At 39.4% G+C, this 20,422-nt stretch overlaps 1 protein-coding gene across 1 annotated transcript in view; it reads right to left on the bottom strand.

Moving 5' to 3' along the window:
- LOC102279342 (NXPE family member 4) overlaps positions 1-20,422 on the bottom strand; it is a 58,962-nt gene that overhangs the window by 15,036 nt on the left and 23,504 nt on the right. The gene's annotated exons all lie outside the window — the stretch shown is intronic.

Raw genomic sequence — 20,422 nt, 5'->3', positions numbered from 1 at the left:
TAAAATTTGCTGAATAAATTTGAAAGAACCTCACACACAACACAGGCAAGACAATGATATTGACTCACTCTCAGACCAACAGAGTGACAGCCTACAGTCATGGGTTTGAATCCAACTGGGATTTGTATTCCTTTTTAAAATCTAATATTTATTTACTTGTCTGGCTGTGTTGGGTCTTGGTTGCAGCACACATGATCTTTTAGTTCTGGCATGCAAACTCTTCATTGCATGGTGGGATCTAGTTCACTGGCCAAAGACTGAGCCTGAGCCCCCTGCATTGGGAGTGCAGAGTCTTAGCCACTGGAAGTCCCTGGGATTTGTATTCTTGAACCAATAGAAATGGTGTCAGAAAGAGCAGGTGCCTAGGACAAATGCACTGGTGCTCATAGAAGCAGTAGCCGATTACACTGTGGATCCGTCTACGCTTTCATTTATGCTGTCACACCCAGGAAGTTAAACCTCTTTAAAAATCTACTCTATGCTTTCAGTCATTATGTATAAGCAAGAAATCAAGACCTGTTTCACAAGGATCTTCAGGATTTTGATAATCCTCCCAACATCCTTGATCACACTCTGTGAAACTGGCCTTAACAATGCTTCTTATGTCTTCACATAATGACGGTAGCAAACACTGTTTTAACCTAGTATGACTGGGTCCAGGTTGCTCACTTCTTTCCTAGAGATAAAGCCTTTAATAAGAGACAAATATTTACAGACAATCTGATTTGCCTTCTCCATAGGAGACTGGTGCCAGTAACCATCCAAGTTCCCAGCTTTCTCTGAGACATGTAGATATATGGATTTTAATTTGCTTTAGTCACATCAGTATTGATATTCAATGTTAACCTGAGGTTGGTATAATAGATACGTTTGACTTAAGGGGAGCTCAGTCAGGAGAGTTTAAATGATTTGTCTAGGTTATCTAATGAGCTTTGAAACAGAGTTGAGGCCAGGATTCCTGCCACATTAACCTCTGATTCAGAGCCCTTTCCAATACTCATCATGACTCCAATACATACAGTAGAACCAAGTTCAGTTAGATCCTGGGGTTCATATGAATATTTTCCATTATGCTTCAAAGAAATATCTCTCTCTTTTTTTTGTACCACCTTTTAATTTGCTCAAAAACCTGGTGTGAGCACAGTATATTGCTCTTTTTGCAGTGACTATGTAGTTTCCTCATCATCTTTGAATAGTTTCCTTTCCCTACATTTATGGGTCTAAATGAGGAGTCAGAATATGAGAACTTGGTCAGAGGTAGGAACATGGAGCTATAAGTTCGTACAATAAAGCATAGCCTAGGAAAGCATCAGTTTGTTGGAGGTGTGAGTAGGGTAAGAGTAGTTTTACCTTGACTGGGGTCTAAAGGAGCCCAAGCAAACTGGGTATTTGTCCAGGATTATGCAAAGCAAAGAGCAGATGTCCAGGGAACTTGTAGTGACTACTGAGCCACAAGTTAGAGAAGTGGCTGCTGTGGCCTCAGGAATCAAACAAGATGCACCTCATTGCTAAGGAGCCCACACTGAAAGGTTGGAAGTCTCATGTCCATGGGACCTGAGTACAAAGGGAGAGTCCTAGTGCCTGGAAGGATGATAAAAAATGCAATATCAAGAAGTCTCAAAGTTCCAGAAGTGAGTACTTGACATCGGGCTCCATGTCAAGTGTAATGGTGGAGGGCACAGACTGCAAGCCATGTTGATGGAGGGGAAAGGTTAACGCTGAGGCAGATATAGGGAAGACCATTCACCACGACCCCAGATTAACTAGTAACAGATGGTCTTCCATTTGGGAACAGACCTCTCTTCCATTTTCAGGTATTGTGGAAAATTATCTGAAGTTCAGAGTGACTGCTATGCACCTAACACTCTTTGAGAAAGGTGGTGACTCCCTGACTTCAGACTATACTGCAAAGCTACAGTAATCAAAACAGTATGGTACCAACACAAAACAGACACAGATCAATAGGATAGGATAATACAGCCCAGAAATAAACCCACACACTATAGTCAATTAATCTGTGACAAAGGAGGCAAGAATATATAGTGGAGAAAAGATAGTCTCTTCAGTAAGTGGTGCTGGGAAAACAGAACAGTCACATGTAAAAAAATTGAATTAGAAGATTCTCTAATACCATATACAAAAATAAACTCAAAATAGATTAAAGACCTAAATGTAAGACTAGATACTATAAAACTACTAGAGGAAAACACAGGCAGAACACTCTTGACATAAAGCAATGTTTTTTTGTGGCTCCTTCCCCTAAAATAAAGGAAATAAAAGCAAAAATAAACAAATGGGATCTAATTAAACTTAAAAGCTTTTGCACAGCAAAGAAAACCATTGATGAAATGAGAAGGCAACCTACTGAATGGGAGAAAATATTTGCAATTGATATGACCAATAAGTGATTAATATCCAACATATATAAGCAGCTCATGCAGCTCAACATCAAAGAAAACAAACAACTCTATTAAAAAATGGACAGAAGAACTGAATAAATATTTTTCCAAAGAGGAAATGCAGATGACCAATGAGTGCATGAAAAGATACTTAACATTACTAATCACTGCCACTAAGTCACTTCAGTCATGTCCGACTCTGTGTGACCCCATAGACAGCAGCCCACCAGGTTCCCCCGTCCCTGGGATTCTCTAGGCAAGAACACTGGAGTGGGTTGCCATTTCCATCTCCAATGGCATGAAAGTGAAAAGTGAAAGTGAAGTTGCTCAGTCATGTCTGACTCTTCGCGACCCCATGGACTGCAGCCTTCCAGGCTCCTCCATCCATGGGATTTGCCAGGCAAGAGTACTGGAGTGGGGTGCCATTGCCTTGGGAAATGTAAATCAAAATCACAATATCACCTCCAACTTGGCAGAATGGCTATCATCAAAAAGTCCTCAAATTATAAATGTTGGTGAGAATGTGGAAAAAAGGGAAGCTTCCTACATGGTTGGTAGGGATGTAAATTGGTATAATTGGATGTAAATTGTATATATATATATATATATATATATATATATATACATACAAACACACACACATACATGCACACAATGGAATACTACTCAACCATAAAAAACAAAATTTTGCCATTTGCTGCCACATGGATGGAATGGATGAACCTGGAGGACATTATACTAAGTAAAATAAATCAAAGATAAACACTGTATGATATCACTTATATGTGGAATCTAAAAAATACAATTCAACTAGTGAATGTAACATAAAAGAAGCAAACTTACAGATACAGAGAACAAGCAATTGGTTACCAGAGGCGGGGAGGGGCAATATAGGGGTAGAAGAGTGGGAGGTACACACTCTTGGGTATAAGATAGGCTCAAAGATGTATTGTACAACACAACGAATATTTTGGAAGAACTGTATGGTAAAACAGTATGGAAAGTATCCATTAAAAATTGTATAAAAATTAAAAAAAATTTTAAAAAGGTGGTGCATGCAAGCATGCTCAGTCACTCAGTTGTGTCTGACTCTGTGACCCCGTGGACTGCAGCCTGCCAGGTTCCTCTGCCCATGGGATTCTCCAGGCAAGGATACTGGAGTGGGTTGGCATTTCCTTCTCCAAAAAGGTGGTGAAATAGTGGCATAAAGCTGTTTCATTGTGCCTAAGTCATTGCTACCTGGCCACTTGTGTCATAGATGGGTACTTGTTTCAAAAGCAACAGGTTGAGATCCTGGCATGAGAACCCTGCCAAATATGAGTGCTCCCTTTTGATGGTCACTGCCTGCATGCAGATCTTCTATTTGCTGCAGTTTGAAAGAGACACATATGTGGGGAAGGAAGCAGTTGGTGGGTTAGCTTTGAGAGACCCATGGATCAAATAATGGCTAACATTTATCTGAAGAATTGTTAGCTACCAGGCACTTTTCTAGTGCTCTTTATGCACTAACATGCATGTGTGCTCAGTCTTGTCCGATTCCTTGTGTTCCCACAGACTTAACCACCAGACTCTTCTATCCATGGGATTTTCCAGGCAAGAAGCTGGAGTGGGTTGCCATTTCCTCCTGCAGGGGATTCTTCCTGACTCCGGAATCAAACCGCATTGCAAGCAGATTCTTTACCTGCTGAGCCATTGGGGAAGCCTGTCTTTATGCAGTAATCCACTTAACTCTCAGAGTTTCACTATGAAGATGTCACCATTTTTAGATGAGGACACTGGGGCACAGGATGCTTACACATTAGCTAAGATGGCAAAATCAGTCTATGGAAGAGGCAGGCCATGAAGCCAGATCTCCGGAGCTGCTTTTTTTATTCACTCCAAGGTCCAGTCAACAGTCATGAAATAGAAGACGTGAGACAGCAGAATCCATGCAGCAGAGAGAGAAAGGAGAGGGTAGCTAGATGTTCACAGCAGCAAGAAAAGCAGAGACAGAAAGTCACTACTTGGTGCCGCACAAGGAGACCCTGTTCCTGCTGGTGAGGCTGCTCCCAGCCCGCTCCTAGGGCCCGCATTGTGTCCTGAAGCAGGCTCACCAGCGTCCAGGATCTAGTGCCTGATGACCTGAGGAGGAGCTAATGCAATAATAATAGAAATAAAGAATAATAAATAAATGATAGAATAATAAATAGAAATAAAAAATTGTACACAATAAGTGTAATGTGCTAGAATCAGCCGCAAACTCTCCTCCCTCTCCCCTGTTCCCTTGGTCCCTGGAAAAATTGTCTTCTATTAAACTGGTCCCTGGTGCTAAAAAGATTGGGGACCACTGTCCTAAAGATCCTTCCAGGTAGGTCCTCAGCAATGCTTTCCATCCCTGTGAGGAGCTGGAGCGTGTTGGGAGGCTGGGCAGAAGACTTTCATCTCACTTTCCAGATTCTCAGACAGGATTCAATTCTGAAAGGTGGGAAACTGTCCAAATGACAAGAAACCAGCTACCCATATTGCGAATGTAAGTTGTTAGCTTTTTATTCACTGGCAACAGAAAGCATGTTTTTCATGCAGATGAAAAAATAAAGCACAAGAAAGCCATGAATATCTTTTTCAAATGCCCTCGACTCTGATAGTTTTGGTGATCCTAGCAGCATGTGTCCAGGGGTTTTTGCAGATGACTAAGTGAATATGCTTGTTCAAAGAGTGATGTGACCAGTTTCTGGAAAAACTTGGATGGATCTGCATAGCCGGAACAGGATATGGGTATCTGGCCATCTAGTCAGTTTTGCCCGATTAACATCTTAACTCCAAGACAGAATGAAGAGGAACTTATTTTAAAAATCTACATGCAGTCTTGCCCTTCAGGGTTGACTGGAACCCAAGATCTTTTTTTAGTTATATGATTGTAAAACAAGTGTATGTATTTTTTCTTACGAAAATGTGAATGAAGTAGAGTGACTTAAACACACACATTTCAGAATGAAAAGTACTCAATTTTCTACTATAAATAGGGCTTCCCAGGTGGTACAGTGGTAAAGAATCCATCTGCCAAGGAAGGAGATGCAAGAGAGATGGGTTCAATCCCAGGGTCAGGAAGAGTTCCTGAAGTAGGAGATGGCACCCCACTCCAGTATTCTTGCCTGGGAAATTCCATGGACAGAGGAGCCTGGTGAGCTACAGTCCACGGGGTTGCAAAAGAGTCAGACACGACTGAAGGACTGAGTGTGCGCGCACACAATAAATAGATCCATTGTTAAGATAAATCATTTCTCTGTGTGAGAACACTGTAGTAATCATTGCACTAGTCAAGATTTGCTGATGAATCCCAAAATCACTGGGTGGAAGTTTGAGGAGAAACAAGAATAGCTTTCCATCAATACATTTATTAATTTCAAAGTGAAAAATAGTAACTTTGTGTTGAAAACCAGCAGACACTGGCTTATGCAAGTGGTCAAGATTAATATCAGCTGTAATAAGACAAATCTTCTGTCATGATATTGTACTGAGAAGGACATACCACTTCTATATTATTCTTGAGGAAAATGCATGACCCCAATCTAATTATGAGAAAATATTGGATAGCTTAAAATGGAGGGACAATTGACAAAATAACTCACAAATACTCTTCAGAAGGGTCATGATCATGAAAAATAATGTGAAATTAAGCAGCTTTCAGAGATTGGAAGACACTAAGGAGACATGACTACTGAATGCAACGTGGGATTCTTAAATTGGGTTCTGAAACAGATAAAGGACTTTTCTGGAAACACCAGTGAAATTCAAATAAAGTGCCTAGTTTAGCCACTCATGTACCAATGTTAATTTCTTGATTTTGAACATTTTATAATGATTATACTAGATGTTATCACTGAGAGAAGCTGGCTGAAGGGTATATGAGAAAAAAAAAAAAACTCTATTATTTTTAAACTTTTCTGTAATTATAAAATTATTTCAAAATTAAAAGTCTAAAAACTTTTTCAAGTGGAGAAAATAATATATTCTTCCATGAAATGGTTCATTCTGTCCCGTGTCATCTACTAAATGACTTACCAAATAGTCTATCTATCATGTTCACACAGAGTGTTGCTGCCACTGCTACCATTTCACATTGCCACCTATACCTGGTATATTTCTGGGCTTTTCATCCTGTTTGGTCTCTTTTTCATCTGTAAATGTTATTCTTTGAGGGTTTATTTTGCTTTTTTTTTCCTTGTAGAAAAACATGGCTCTAAACAAATATAAAGATACATACATCTTATCTGCTGGGATAACTCTCCTTTTGTTGCTCTTATTTTTCAAAATTAGGTTTCTAGGCACTCCTCCCCTCCGCCCGCACATTGTTAATAATCAGGGTTCCTGGGAGGTAGGAAGATGGGATACCAATAGAGAATGTTGAGTCTCACTTGATTCAGCACTGGAGATGCCATAGAAGTAAAAGGAGCTGGTCTATTTCAGATATTAATGAAAACTGAGATATTCCTAGGATTTGAGTTCTGGTGTGCCTGATGGAGGTGAAGGTCTAGGGAGAGGAAGCAAACCTAGGGCAGAAAAGAGCTGGAAGCTAAGGGCAGGGTAAAGATTCACGTGAGGGTTCTGACTCCTTTTAATTTCCTTACAAGGCCCTGCTTAGAACATAGATTGCCGTCTTGTTACTGCTGCTGCTGCTGCTAAGTCGCTTCAGTCGTGTCTGACTCTCTGCGACCCCATGGACTGCAGCCTACCAGGCTACCCCGTCCCTGGGATTCTCCAGGCAAGAACACTGGAGTGGGTTGCCATTTCCTTCTCCAATGCATGAAAGTGGAAAGTGAAAGTGAAGTCGCTCAGTCGTGTCTGACTCTTTGCGACCCCATGGACTGCAGCCTACCAGGCTCCTCCATCCATGAGATTTTCCGGGCAACAGTACTGGAGTGGGGTGCGATTGCCTTCTCCGCTTGTTACTGCTGGGAAGAGTAATAGCAACTTCTCCCAGCACCCAGTGGGGAGGCAATGTAGTAACATACGGCACCACTAGGGGGCCCTGAGGTCTGCAGAGAGGTGAAACCTGCTTGTGCAAATGAAACTAGCTTGTGAGCTAGTCCTGAACTTTAACCTCTTCCCGTTGCTATGGGGGCACGCCTGTCATTTTGTTTCAGATAGTACTTCATTGTATGGGATTTTCCTATATATTATAATAATGCATGCTTAGTATCCCCAGTCCCTTGCCTTAAATACCTGTGGTAACAAGTGTCATTAGAGCAACCCCTGAATTTGCCTCACATGTTTCCAAATACCTGACTAAATCACAAGAGGATTACAGCACTTGGGAAAGCAGCACTTGGGTGGAGTTACAGAAAGGCCATTGAGGGTTGGATGTGTGAGTAACAGAAAGGGAAATTGTTGAGGACAGATCAAAACAAGCTCTTAGCACTAAAGAACGCTTCTGAGAACCCTGCAAATTCTCTGCCAATGGCACAAGTTAAGGCGTGGAATTTGGTCTATTCTCCTGGGAAGACATGATTGTCGATACCAGTAATCCCAGGGAAATGTGACCTCACAGGAAAAAATAATGAGACATCTGAAAAGCACAATTCCTATATAAAACAGGAAAAAAATAATGGGCCACATAGACCAAGAATTAGAATTAAGCATAGTAAATATCATTCGAGATAGAGAAAGAAGAGATACCAGTAGCCTGACTGTAGAGCAGAAATGAGCAGTCATTAAGAAGAACGAGAGGAAGAGTCTTGATCTAAAATATATTGACATTTTTGTTAAAATATATAATAACCAAACTAATAATTGAGTGAAAGAGCAGAATGTATACAAAAATCAAATTAGTAACCTGGCACATCAGTTTGAAGATCAGGTTGAAGAACTCTCCAGAAATCATCAAGAAGGAATTGAAAGAATGTGAAAGACAAGTTGAAAGATATGGAGCAAAGAAGTAAAAATGTCAATATCCATACTTAATAAGAATCTCAGAAAGGTAGGGTAAAAACTAAGGAAACAGAGACACTACATTATTTTTAAGTACATATGAAAATCAAAATTACTGGTCACAAGGGAAATCTCAATAATGTTTAAATTCCTCATTTATATATAAAGCACAATGAAATCACAAAATATTTGACAGTGAATAACAATGAAGATACTTTATATCAAACATTATAGAAAGCCTCCAAGTTGTACTAAGGGGGAAATATCCAACTATAGATGCAGCTATTAAATAGCAATAAGAATTAACTTATTTAATGAGTTAGAGGTCCAAGTTAAGAACAGAAAAAAAGAACATAGTAAACCTGAAAAAAGTAGAAGTAAGGAAACCATAAATATAGAAGCAGATACGATAGGAAATGAAACAAATGATAGAAATGATCAACAGAATAAAAAGCTAATTCTTAGAACAAAACTAAAAACAAGCAACTTTCTAGTAAATTTGATCAAGAGAAAAAGATACAGAAAACTATATAGGACTCTCCAGCTACTGAACATGCGAGGACAGAGGAACAATTTTTTCCTTCCTGACAACCACATTAACATTTAGATAAATGAAATGTGATCATTTCAACTGACCTTAAAGAGAAAAGCCAACAAAACGCAGCACTCATTCATAACTTAAAAACAATATAAAAGCAACTTCACAGCAAACTAGGAATTGAAGGAAACAATTAGTGTAACACAGGATATTTATTAAAGCCCTGCATCAAGTACATTACATTCATCTGTGAAATCTTAGAGGAATTCATACTAAAGTTAGGAACAAATTAAAGTTGCTTGTCATCACAACTTTTGTTCCCTATTGTCCTGGAGTTGTAATGAAAGTAAGAAGACCTGAGGTGGGGGGTGGATATTCAGGGGGGAAATGACAGAAGAGACAGAAGATGAGAAAATTTTCTGTTTGATGACATACAAGACCACATAGACAAGCTGCCAACTATTAGAAATAATAAGAAAGTTTGATCAAGTTGTTTGATATAAGTATGTGAGTTGAATAGTGCCCACCCAAAATTTCAAGTCCCCCTGGCACCTCAGATTGTGACCTTATCTGGAAGGACAGTCTTTGTAGATGTAACTACGTAAGGACCTCAAGATGGAGTCATGCTCAGTTTAGGTTAGACCCTAAATTCAGTGACTGATGTCCTTGTGAAAATAAAGAGGACACAGAGGCAAAAATGTCAGGTGGAGATGGAGGCAGAGACTGGAGTTACGCTGGCACAAGCCAAGCAATGCCTGGGCTCACTAGAAACAGAGACAGGCGAGCCAGGATTCTCTCCTGGAGTCTTCAGAAGGGGTGTCATTGTGCTGACACCTTGATTTCAGACTCCCTGCCTCTGTGACAGAATAAATACATGTGGTTTTGGCCATATAGTTTATTACAGTTTGTTATGGCAGCCCCGAGGAAACTAATCAACATAAAAAATCAATTTCTTTCTAAGCGATAATAATGACCAATTAAATATATAATAATAAAAATTTCTATTTGCAGTAACATCTAAAATTAACATGGGACATAAAACATTTTTATGGTAACACTATAAAATACCGAAGGACATCAAAGAAGATCTGAATAAATGAAATATATGTCATGTTTATGAATACAAAAGTTTAACATCATGTCAATTGCAACTCTCCCTCAAGTTCTATCAGATCTCTATCAGCTGACTCAAATTATTATATGGAAGAGCAACAGCCCAAAAGTAAGTAACCAAATCTGCAGAAGCAGCTCAAAATAAAGGGCCTACCTTACCAGATATCAGTTTATTAAAAAGCAGTTGAAATTAAGATAGTCTTGTACTTGCACCAGATGGCCAACACCAAAATCAGATTGATTATATTCTTTGCAGCCAAAGATGGAGAAGCTATATACAGTCATCAAAAACAAGACTGGGAGCAGACTGTGGCTCAGATCATGAACACCTTATTGCCAAATTCAGACTTAAACTGAAGAAACTGAGGAAACCACTAAACCATTCAGGTATGACCTAAATCAAATCCCTTATGATTATACAGTGGAAGTGAGAAATAGACTCAAAGGATTAGATCTGATAGACAGAGTGCCTGAAGAACTATGGACAGAGGTTTGTGACATTGTACTGGAGGCAGGGATCAAGACCATCCCCAAGAAAAGAAATGCAAAAAAGCAAAATGGCTGTCTGAGAAGGCCTTACAAGTAGCTGTGAAAAGAAGAGAAGTGAAAAGCAAAGGAGAAAAGGAAAGATATATTCATTTGAATGCAGAGTTCCAAAGAATAGCAAGGAGAGATAAGAAAGCCTTCCTCAGTGATCAATGAAAGAAATAGAGGAAAACAATAGAATGGGAAAGACTAGAGATCTCTTCAATAAAATTAGAGATACCAAGGGAACATCATGCAAAGATGGGCTCGATAAAGGACAGAAATGGTATGGACCTAACAGAAGCAGAAGATATTAAGAAGAGATAGCAAGAATACACAGAAGAACTGTACAAAAGAGATCTTCACGACCCAGATAATCATGATGTGATCACTCACCTAGAGCCAGACACCCTGGAATGTGAAGTCAAGTGGGCCTCAGGAAGCATCACTACGAACAAAGCTAGTGGAGGTGATGGAATTCCAGTTGAGCTATTTCAAATCCTGAAAGATGATGCTGTGAAAGTGCTGCACTCAATATATCAGCAAATTTGGAAAACTCAGCAGTGGCCACAGGACTGGAAAATGTCAGTTTTCATTCCAATCCCAAAGAAAGGCAATGCCAAAGAACGCTCAAACTACTGCACAATTGCACTCATCTCCCATGCTAGTAAAGTAATGCTCAAAACTCTCCAAGCAAGGCTTCAGCAATATGTGAACTGTGAACTTCCAGATGTTCAAGCTGGTTTTAGAAAAGGCAGAGGAACCAGAGATCAAATTGCCAACATCCGCTGGATCATGGAAAAAGCAAGAGAGTTCCAGAAAAACATCTATTTCTGCTTTATTGACTATGCCAAAGCCTTTGACTGTGTGGATCACAATAATTGTGGAAAATTCTTTAAGGGATGGGAATACCAGACCACCTTGCCTGCCTCTTGAGCAACCTGTATGCAGGTCAGGAAGCAACAGTTAGAACTGAACATGGCACAACGGACCGGTTCCAAATAGGAAAAGGAGTATGTCAAGGCTGTATATTGTCACCCTGTTTATGTAACTTATATGCAGAATATATCATGAGAAACGCTGGGCTGGATGAAACACAAGCTGGAATCAAGATTGCCGGGAGGAATATCAATAACCTCAGATATGCAGATGACACCACCCTTATGGCAGAAAGTGAAGAACTAAAGAGCCTCTTGATGAAAGTGAAAGAGGAGAGTGAAAAAGTTGGCTTAAAGCTCAACATTCAGAAAACTAAGATCATGGCATCCGGTCCCATCACTTCCATGGCAAATAGATGCGGGAACAGTGGAAACAGTGTCAGACTTTACTTTGGGGGCTCCAAAATCACTGCAGATGGTGATTGCAGCCATGAAATTAAAAGACGCTTACTCCTTGGAAGGAAAGTTATGACCAACCTAGACAGCATATTAAAAAGCAGAGACATTTCTTTGTCAACAAAGGTCCATCTAGTCAAGGCTATGGTTTTTCCAGTGGTTATGTATGGATGTGAGAGTTGGACTATAAAGAAAGCTGAGTGCTGAAAAATTGATGCTTTTGAACTGTGGTGTTGGAGAAGACTCTTGAGAGTCCCTTGGACTGCAAGGAGATCCAACCAGTCCATCCTAAAGGAGATCAGTCCTGGGAGTTCATTGGAAGGACTGATGTTGAAGCTGAAACTCCAATACTTTGGCCAACTGATGCGAAGAGCTGACTCATTGGAAAGGACTCTGATGCTGGGAAAGATTGAGGGTAGGAGGAGAAGGGGACGACAGAGGATGAGATGGTTGGGATGGCATCACTGACTCAATGGACATGAGTTTGGGTAGGCGCTGGGAGTTGGTGATGGACAGGGAGGCCTGGCGTGCTGCAGTTCATGGGGTCGCAAAGAGTTGGACACAACTGAGAGACTGAACTGAACTGAACTGAACTGGTATTTGCACATCTATAAACATATCGATAACTGAGATAGAATAAAAAGCCCATAAATCAACCTGCTAAGAAACCTTTATAAATAGCAGAGTTGTCATTACAAGTTGATGAACAAGATACACAATTTAATGAACAACTTCTTGTCCTAAAAACAAAATAATTCGTTATAAAATAAGTTTCCTACCCTACATTGTGCATATTCCAGATAACCATGTAAACAATCTAATGGTTACCAGGGGATATGAGGGGGAGGGATAAATAGGGAGATTGGGATTGACACACACATACTACTATGCTGCTGCTAAGTCGCTTCAGTCATGTCCAACTCTGTGCGACCCCATAGACGGCAGCCCACCAGGCTCCCCCGTCCCTGGGATTCTCCAGGCAAGAACACCGGAGTGGGTTGCCATTTCCTTCTCCAATGCATGAAAGTGAAAAGTGAAAGTGAAGTCGCTCAGTTGTGTCCGACTCTACGCGACCCCATGGACCGCAGCCCAGCAGGCTCCTCCGTCCATGGGATTTTCCAGGCAAGAGTACTGGAGTGGGGTGCCACTGCCTTCTCCACATACTACTCTAGATAAAATAGATAACTAATAAGAACAGGCTACATAGCATAGAAGCTATTCAGTACTCTGTAATGGCCTACATGGGAAAAGAATCTGGAAAATAGAGGATGTATATGCATATAACTGATTTACTTTGCTGTACACCTGAAAGTAGCACAGATCGTAATCAACTATACTCCAATCAAATTTTTTTTAAAGTGAAAACTCCCTTCTATTTCTCATTTTCTGGAGTTTTAAAAATAAATATCTATTATAAATGAATCTAAATAACTTTATCAAATACTTTTGTGCACCTATGGAAATAAACATTAATTTTTCTTCTTAATGGGATTTCATTAATTACATTTACAGATTTTCTATTTTTAAAAGATAATGGCATTCCTGAGATAAATCTAATTTGGTCATGAGGATAAGATTACTTCACCTTATAAGAGGAATATACCTGTTTTTGAAAAACCTGAGTTATAAAAGTGAATTCTTATGAAGTCAAATATGATTACTATTAATTTCAATAGGAAAATATTTTAAGTAATCTCAGCATCACAATAACATCTATTTCTCTTATAACAACCCCAAATATCATTAAAATAAGCACAATTACTTCAAAGACAATTAATTTAAAATGATTTTTGAGAACACAACCTGCCAAAGCATTTTTCTTTGTTAATCACATTGTATGATAAGTCTTATCTTCTCTCATTAAGGAGTTTTCTTTTTAAGCAATGACACATCTTACTCTAAGACTATGCTTACAAAGATGTGTTATATATGATACTTGTGTGATTCAGTCTTTAGGTTAAAGAGAACAAAATTCAGGAAGAAAAAAATAGACAAAAGAACTTGATGGAAACAAAGCAAATTTATACCACACTCATTGCAACAGTTGATAAAAAAGGGACATTGAATCTCAGATCATTAGTGTTGTAAACCAGCTCATGTTCCCTGAGAGGAAAGGCAGCAATTGCACTCCTGCACAGGTAGGCTATATGGTGGGTCTCATTTCATAGGGCGCACCTGCTGGCAAGGTGCCCTAAGTCAAAAACGACCCTTACAAAACAAACATGAGGCCATGTAAGTTGAAGTACTGATATTAAATAAACTCTCATTTTAATTGGATTCTCTTAATCCAAATGGTTACTGATCACTAAGATGGGTATTTTATTTACCTTACACACAGTTAGACTTTGGTAACTGTTCCACTTAGGACTTTCATATCTATATTCCTGAGTTAAATGAGCCTGGTAATTTCTTCTGATTGCGTTATCTTTATCAGCTTTGGCATAAGATTTAATAGAATGAATTGCAAGCTATCCCTTTATTTTCTGGAAAAACTTATATAACATAGGGTATCTCTCCCATAAAAGTTCAGCCACCGACTCTTGTAAAACCATCTAAATCCAGTGCTTATTTCAAGAAGTCTTTAATGACCATTTCTGTTTCCTTAATGCTTACCACTCTGAGTTTCCTTTTTTTTTTATTAAACTAATTTGGCATTTTATTTTTTCAGAAATGCTTCATTTCTTTTAGTTTTTGAATTTGTTTGTTCATCGGCTTTATATCATTCTTTCTGTTAGCTTCTGGAGTATATATACTTATTCTCATTCTCTATTTTGTTCATTAAGATTCTCTCAATCAGTCTTTAAGAGACTTGTCTTTCTTTTTAGTCTTTTCAAAGACTAGATTTTAGCTGTGTCAATGCTCCTTGTGGTGTAATAAAAAGTGTATTTGGCTTTTGTTCCTGGGTTTTGACACAAAGCTCTTAAAACTCTTACATTATTTTTGAGTGATAAGAGTGTCTTTTGTTATTCATAATGAGCCCCTTTAGACCTCAGCTGAGTTTAAGCTAATGAGGTGACTTGATTTGACTGGGGTCTGGTCACCAGAAAGACCAAACACATGATTAAAAGGTGGGAACTTTTAGTCCTATCTCCCAACCCCTGGGGAGGCAAGTGTGGCTGGAGCTTTGCCAACAAGATCTGAAGACCTTCTGGGCTGGTGAACACATCAGGGTGCTGGGAGGATGACGTGCCCAGAACAGATACGGAAAGTCTGTGCCTCCCCCCACCCATATCTTGTCTTATGCATCTCTATCAGTTGACTGCTTCTTAGATGTATCCTTTATAATAAATAGGCAGTACTAAATAAAACACTCTCCTGCATTCTGTGAGTCATTCTAGTAAGTGATCAAGCCTGAAGAAAGGGTTGTGGGAATCCATATTTCTAGCTGGTTGATCAGAAGTACAAGTGGCCCCTGGGACTTTCAACTAGTGTGTGATATGGGGGCTGTCTTGTGAGACTGAACTTTTAACCTGTGGGGTCTGTGCTACCTCTGCACAATTAATGATAGAATTGAGCTGAATTGTTGGACAACTAGTTGGTGCTGGAGAATAGATTGGTATGTGGATAAATGACATGTGTTTGGTGTCAGGATGAAACCACACACTTCCTACTGCTGTTTGAGTCTCAAAATTTTTGATTGCTTTGTTGATTTGTTTGTTGAGATTGTCTCTTTTTGTTTAAGATCGAGAGTTACCTAATTAAAGCTTTATTGTTTTAATAAATGCATTCAAAGTGAATTTCTTCCCAAATTCTATTCAGATTATGTTACATCTAAATTTTGACATGTAATAAGGTTGCTTTCATCTATACTAAGCAATATTTTTTTAAACTTTTTATTTCATATTGGAGTATAGCCACTTAATGTTGTGATAGTTTCAGGTGGACAGCACAGGGACTCAGCCGTCCATATACATATATCCAATTCTCCCCCAAACGTCCCTCCCATCGAGCTGCCACATTACATTGAGTAGAGTTCCATGTGTTAAACAGTAGGTCCTTGTTGGTTATTCATTTTAAATATAGGAGTGTGTACATGTCCATCCCAAACTCCCTAACTATCCCTTCCCCTCATCCTTCCCCCGGCAACCATAATTTCATTCTGTAAGTCTGTGAGTCTGTTTCTGTTTTGTACGTAAGGTCATTTGTATCATTTATTTTTGGATTTCACACATAAGGGATGTCATATGATATTTCTCCTCTGTCTGACTATACTAAGCAATATTAACACCATTTAATGGAGCAAGATAGAATGCATTCACTCTAAAATCAGGAGCAAGTCAAGGATATCTGCTCTTATCATACTTACTTACATTACACTTGAGGTTTCAGAGTAAGGCTAAGAGAATTCTTTTGAGATAAGCAGTATCTGAGGTGAAAGGCTGTGTACGGCTGAAGCTGGGGACAGGGCAAGAGAGCTGTGCCACGTGACTCTGAAGCAGTCTGAGTTTTCACTGTTTATTGAAGTGGCCAGCCAGAGGGGAGAAAACAGGGGAGACCTAAGAGAAATCTTTCCAAAGCACTTTGGGCTGCCTTCATCTGGTGTACTGCAGCACTTTCCAAAGGTTAGAGACAAGGAATCTACTGAGGTGGAGAGTGAGACTGGAAAGCAAATAAAAATCCCTCAAGACCCAAAAAAGCTATCATCATGAGTTGGAAAGCTGGTGCCTGGCCTCTTAAGCGTAAAAGGATCTATGGAGTCTTATGTCTGATCAGACTTAAGCTCTACTGGAGGGAATCTCTGATCCTGCCTTCCAAAATTTTTTTAAGTTTTTATTTTATATTGGAACATAGTTGATTCGGGTCTCCAGGTGGTGCTAGTGGTAAAGAGCCTGCCTGCCAAGGCAGGAGACATAAGGGATGTGAGTTCGATGCATGGGTTGGGAAGATCCCCTGGAGGAGGGCATGGCAACCCACTTCAGTACTCTTGGCTGGAGAATCCCATGGACAGAGGAGCTTGGGGTACTACAGTCCATAGGGTCACACAAGTTGGTCACGACTGAAGCGACCTAGCACATAGCTGATTAATGATGCTGTTAGTTTCAGGTGTACTGCAAAGTGATTCAATTGTCTACATATATCTGCTTTTTTTCATATTCTTTCCTCATCTGAGTTATTACAGAATATTGAGCAGTGTTCCCTGTGTTATACAGTAAGTGCTTGTTGGTTATCTATTTTAAATATAGCAATGTGTATATATCAATCTCAATCACCCAATTTATCCCTCCCTCTACCCTTACCCCGGTAACCATAAGTTCGTTCTCTAAGTCTGTGAGTCTATTTCTGTTTTGTAAGTAAGTTCATTTGTATCAGCTTTTTTGATTCTGCATATAAGTGATGTCATGATATTTGCCTTTCTCTGATCCATCTCCAGTTCCATCCATGTTGCTGCAAATCTGCCTTCAAAAATTTTAAAGCCAGTGACAAACTGAATCAAGCTAAAACTGTACAAAGTCCAGACACATCTCAGTGAGAGATTAAGTTGACTCAATCCTGCATTCTAGTATCTTGAAAGAAGGAGTATGCCCTTTTGGGGGAGGGTAATATTTCCTTCAATGTCTACTACTTGTTTATATAGAATGTCTGACACAGAGTCAAAAATTATGTCACATAAGGAAGACTCAAAGATGGTCCTGTTGTTGGAGTTACTAGATAGAGACTTTAACATAACTTTGGCAAACATATTAAAGGCTCTAGTGGAAAAACTGGACAATGTAATAGAGGAATTTTACCAGAGATAAAAATTATTTAAAAAACTCAAAGAGCTCTTTTGATGGAGCTTAAGATGAAAATGTTAAAAATGAAAAAAAGAATAATGCAGAACTGAAAAATTTATTTGTATTATGACAGACTTGGACTCAGAAGAAGAAAGGAACAACAAACTGGAAGACAGGCTAATACCATTTGTACGAAATGAAGAACCAAAGGAAAAAAGCAAAAATCCAAGACCAGAATATCTATAATATGTGAGACAATATCAACTGGACCAATATATGAGTAATTAGAGACCTAAAAGGAAAAGAGAGATAACGGGGTAGTAGATATATCTGAAGAGGTAATGACTAATCATTCCCAAACTGAGGAAAGATATCAGCTCACAGATTTAAGATGCTTGACTTTCGGAGGGAAGAAAATGTTCTATTATCTTTGGAGGATGAAAATATTCTACACTTTGTAGTGTAGTTAAATAGCTATTTCTAACTGCCAAAATGTATGGAATTGTACATTAAAATGGGTATTCTGTTTTATATATATTAAAAAAAAGAAGCTTAATGAATCCTTAGTGCAATAGAACAGACTTCCTCAGCTATTCATATCTTGATTACACTGACAAGAATCAAAGATGAGAACTCTTGTAAGAAACCCAAGAAAGAGACACTTGACATAAAAGATGTATTAGTCAAGATTCTCCAGAGGAACATAACCTATAGGTTATATATCTATATCTATCATACAGTGCTGAGTTTGTAGCAGAGATAGAAATAAAACTATAAGATAACAAGAGTACAAAAAGTAGCAGAGAGTAAGTAGAATTATACTGTTGTATGGTTCCTATTGGAGAGGACAATGGCACCCCACTCCAGTACTCTTGCCTGGAAAATCCCATGGACAGAGGAGCCTGGTAGGCTGCAGTCCATGGGGTCGCTAAGAGTCGGACACGACTGAGTGACTTCACTTTCACGCGTTGGAGAAGGAAATGGCAACCCACTCCAGTGTTCTTGCCTGGAGAATCCCAGGGATGGGGGAGCCTGGTGGGCTGCCGTCTATGGGGTCACATAGAGTCAGACACGACTGAAGCAACTTAGCAGCAGCATGGTTCCTATATTAGTTTTGGAGTAGTGTATTATTTGAATCATAAGTTAAATATGTACATTATAAACTCGAGAGCAGGTTGAGCAATTTTTTTTCCCCAACAGAGGGCCATATGGTAAATATTTAAGGCTTTATAGGCTAGAGTGTCCTTGTCAAAGGTACTCAACTCTGCTGTTGTGGTGCAATGTAAAACTGGCCATAAACCACATGTAAACCTATGAAGGGCTGTGTTCCAAAAATTTTTGTTTAGAAATTACAAGCTATGGATCACTTTGGGCCCAACCATAGCTTACTAGAGCTGAGCAATCACTGATAATAAAACGAAGAGGTATAGCTAAAAAATTCAATGAACTACACAGAGATTTGCACATAAATATTCATAGTGGCTCCCAAATTGCAGACACGTGAATGTCTTTTAACTGGTGAATATGATATAGACAAAATGAGGTATAGCTATACAATGAAATAGAATTTAGCAGTAAAAAGGAATGAACTATTAACACGTGCCAGGGTCCACATGAACCTCAAAACTAGTATGCTCAATAAAAGACTCAGACACAAGAGACCACATATTTCATGATTCTATTTGCAATATGAAATTTGAAATGTTCAAAAAAAGCAAGGTTGTAGAGACAGAAACTAGATCCATAGTTGCTCGGGGTTGGGATGAAGATGAGACAAAAGTAGGGAGTAAATTGGCATGAAGGATCATCTTGGGGTGATGTGTGAAAGTCTCTCAGTCATATCCGACACTTTATGACCCCCATGGACTATAGTCCATGGAATTCTCCAGGCTAGAATACCAGAGTAGGTAGCCTTTCCCTTCTCCAGAGGATCTTCCCAATCCAGGGATCAAACCCAGGTCTCCTGCATTGAAGAAAGATTCTTCACCAGCTGAGCCACCAGGGAAGCCCAAGAATACTGGAGTGGGGAGCCTATCCCTTCTCCAGCAGATCTTCCCAACCCAGGAATTGAACAGGGATCTCCTGCATTGCAGGTGGATTCTTTACCAACTGAGCCATCAGGAAAGCCCGTCTTGGGCTGATGGATATGTTCTAAAACTGATTTATGATGATGGTTGCACACAGCTATGAAATGCAAAATAGGTTGAAATAGAGGCAGGGAAGCAGCTAGGAGGAAACAATTAGAGGGTCCCAAGGGAGGGACAAAGTAAAGCGAAGAAGAATTAAGAGCCTCTTGATGAAGGTGAAAGAGGAGAGTGAAAAAGTTGGCTTAAAACTCAACATTCAGAAAACTAAGATCATGGCATCCGGTCCCATCACTTCATGGCAAATAGATAGAGAAACAATGGAAACGTGACAGACTTTATTTTCTTGGGCTCCAAAATCACTGCAGATGGTGACTGCAGCCATGAAATTAAAAGATGCTTGCTCCTTGGAAGAAAAGCTATGACCAACCTAGACATCATATTAAAAAGAAGAGACATTACTTAACTGACAAAGGTCCTTCTAGTCAAGCTATGGTTTTTCCCAGTAGTCATGTATGGATGTGAGAGTTGGACTAAAAGGAAAGTTGAGCACCGAAGAACTGATGCTTTTGAACTGTGGTGTTGGAGAAGACTCTTGAGAGTCCTTTGGACAGCAAGGAGATCAAACCAGTCAATCCTAAAGGAAATCAGTCCTGAATTTTCATTGGAAGGACTGATGCTGAACCTGAAGCTCCAATACTTTGGCCACCTAATGCAAAGAACTGACTCCTTGGAAAAGACCCTGATGCTGGGAAAAATTGAAGGCAGGAGGAGAAGGGGATGACTAAGGATGAGATGGTTGGATGGC

The sequence above is a fragment of the Bos mutus genome, chromosome 15 (genome assembly GCF_027580195.1).
Source record: "Bos mutus isolate GX-2022 chromosome 15, NWIPB_WYAK_1.1, whole genome shotgun sequence".
Classification (NCBI taxonomy): domain Eukaryota; kingdom Metazoa; phylum Chordata; class Mammalia; order Artiodactyla; family Bovidae; genus Bos; species Bos mutus.
Note: the sequence above shows the minus strand (reverse complement) of the source record. Positions and strands in the feature narration are given on the sequence as shown.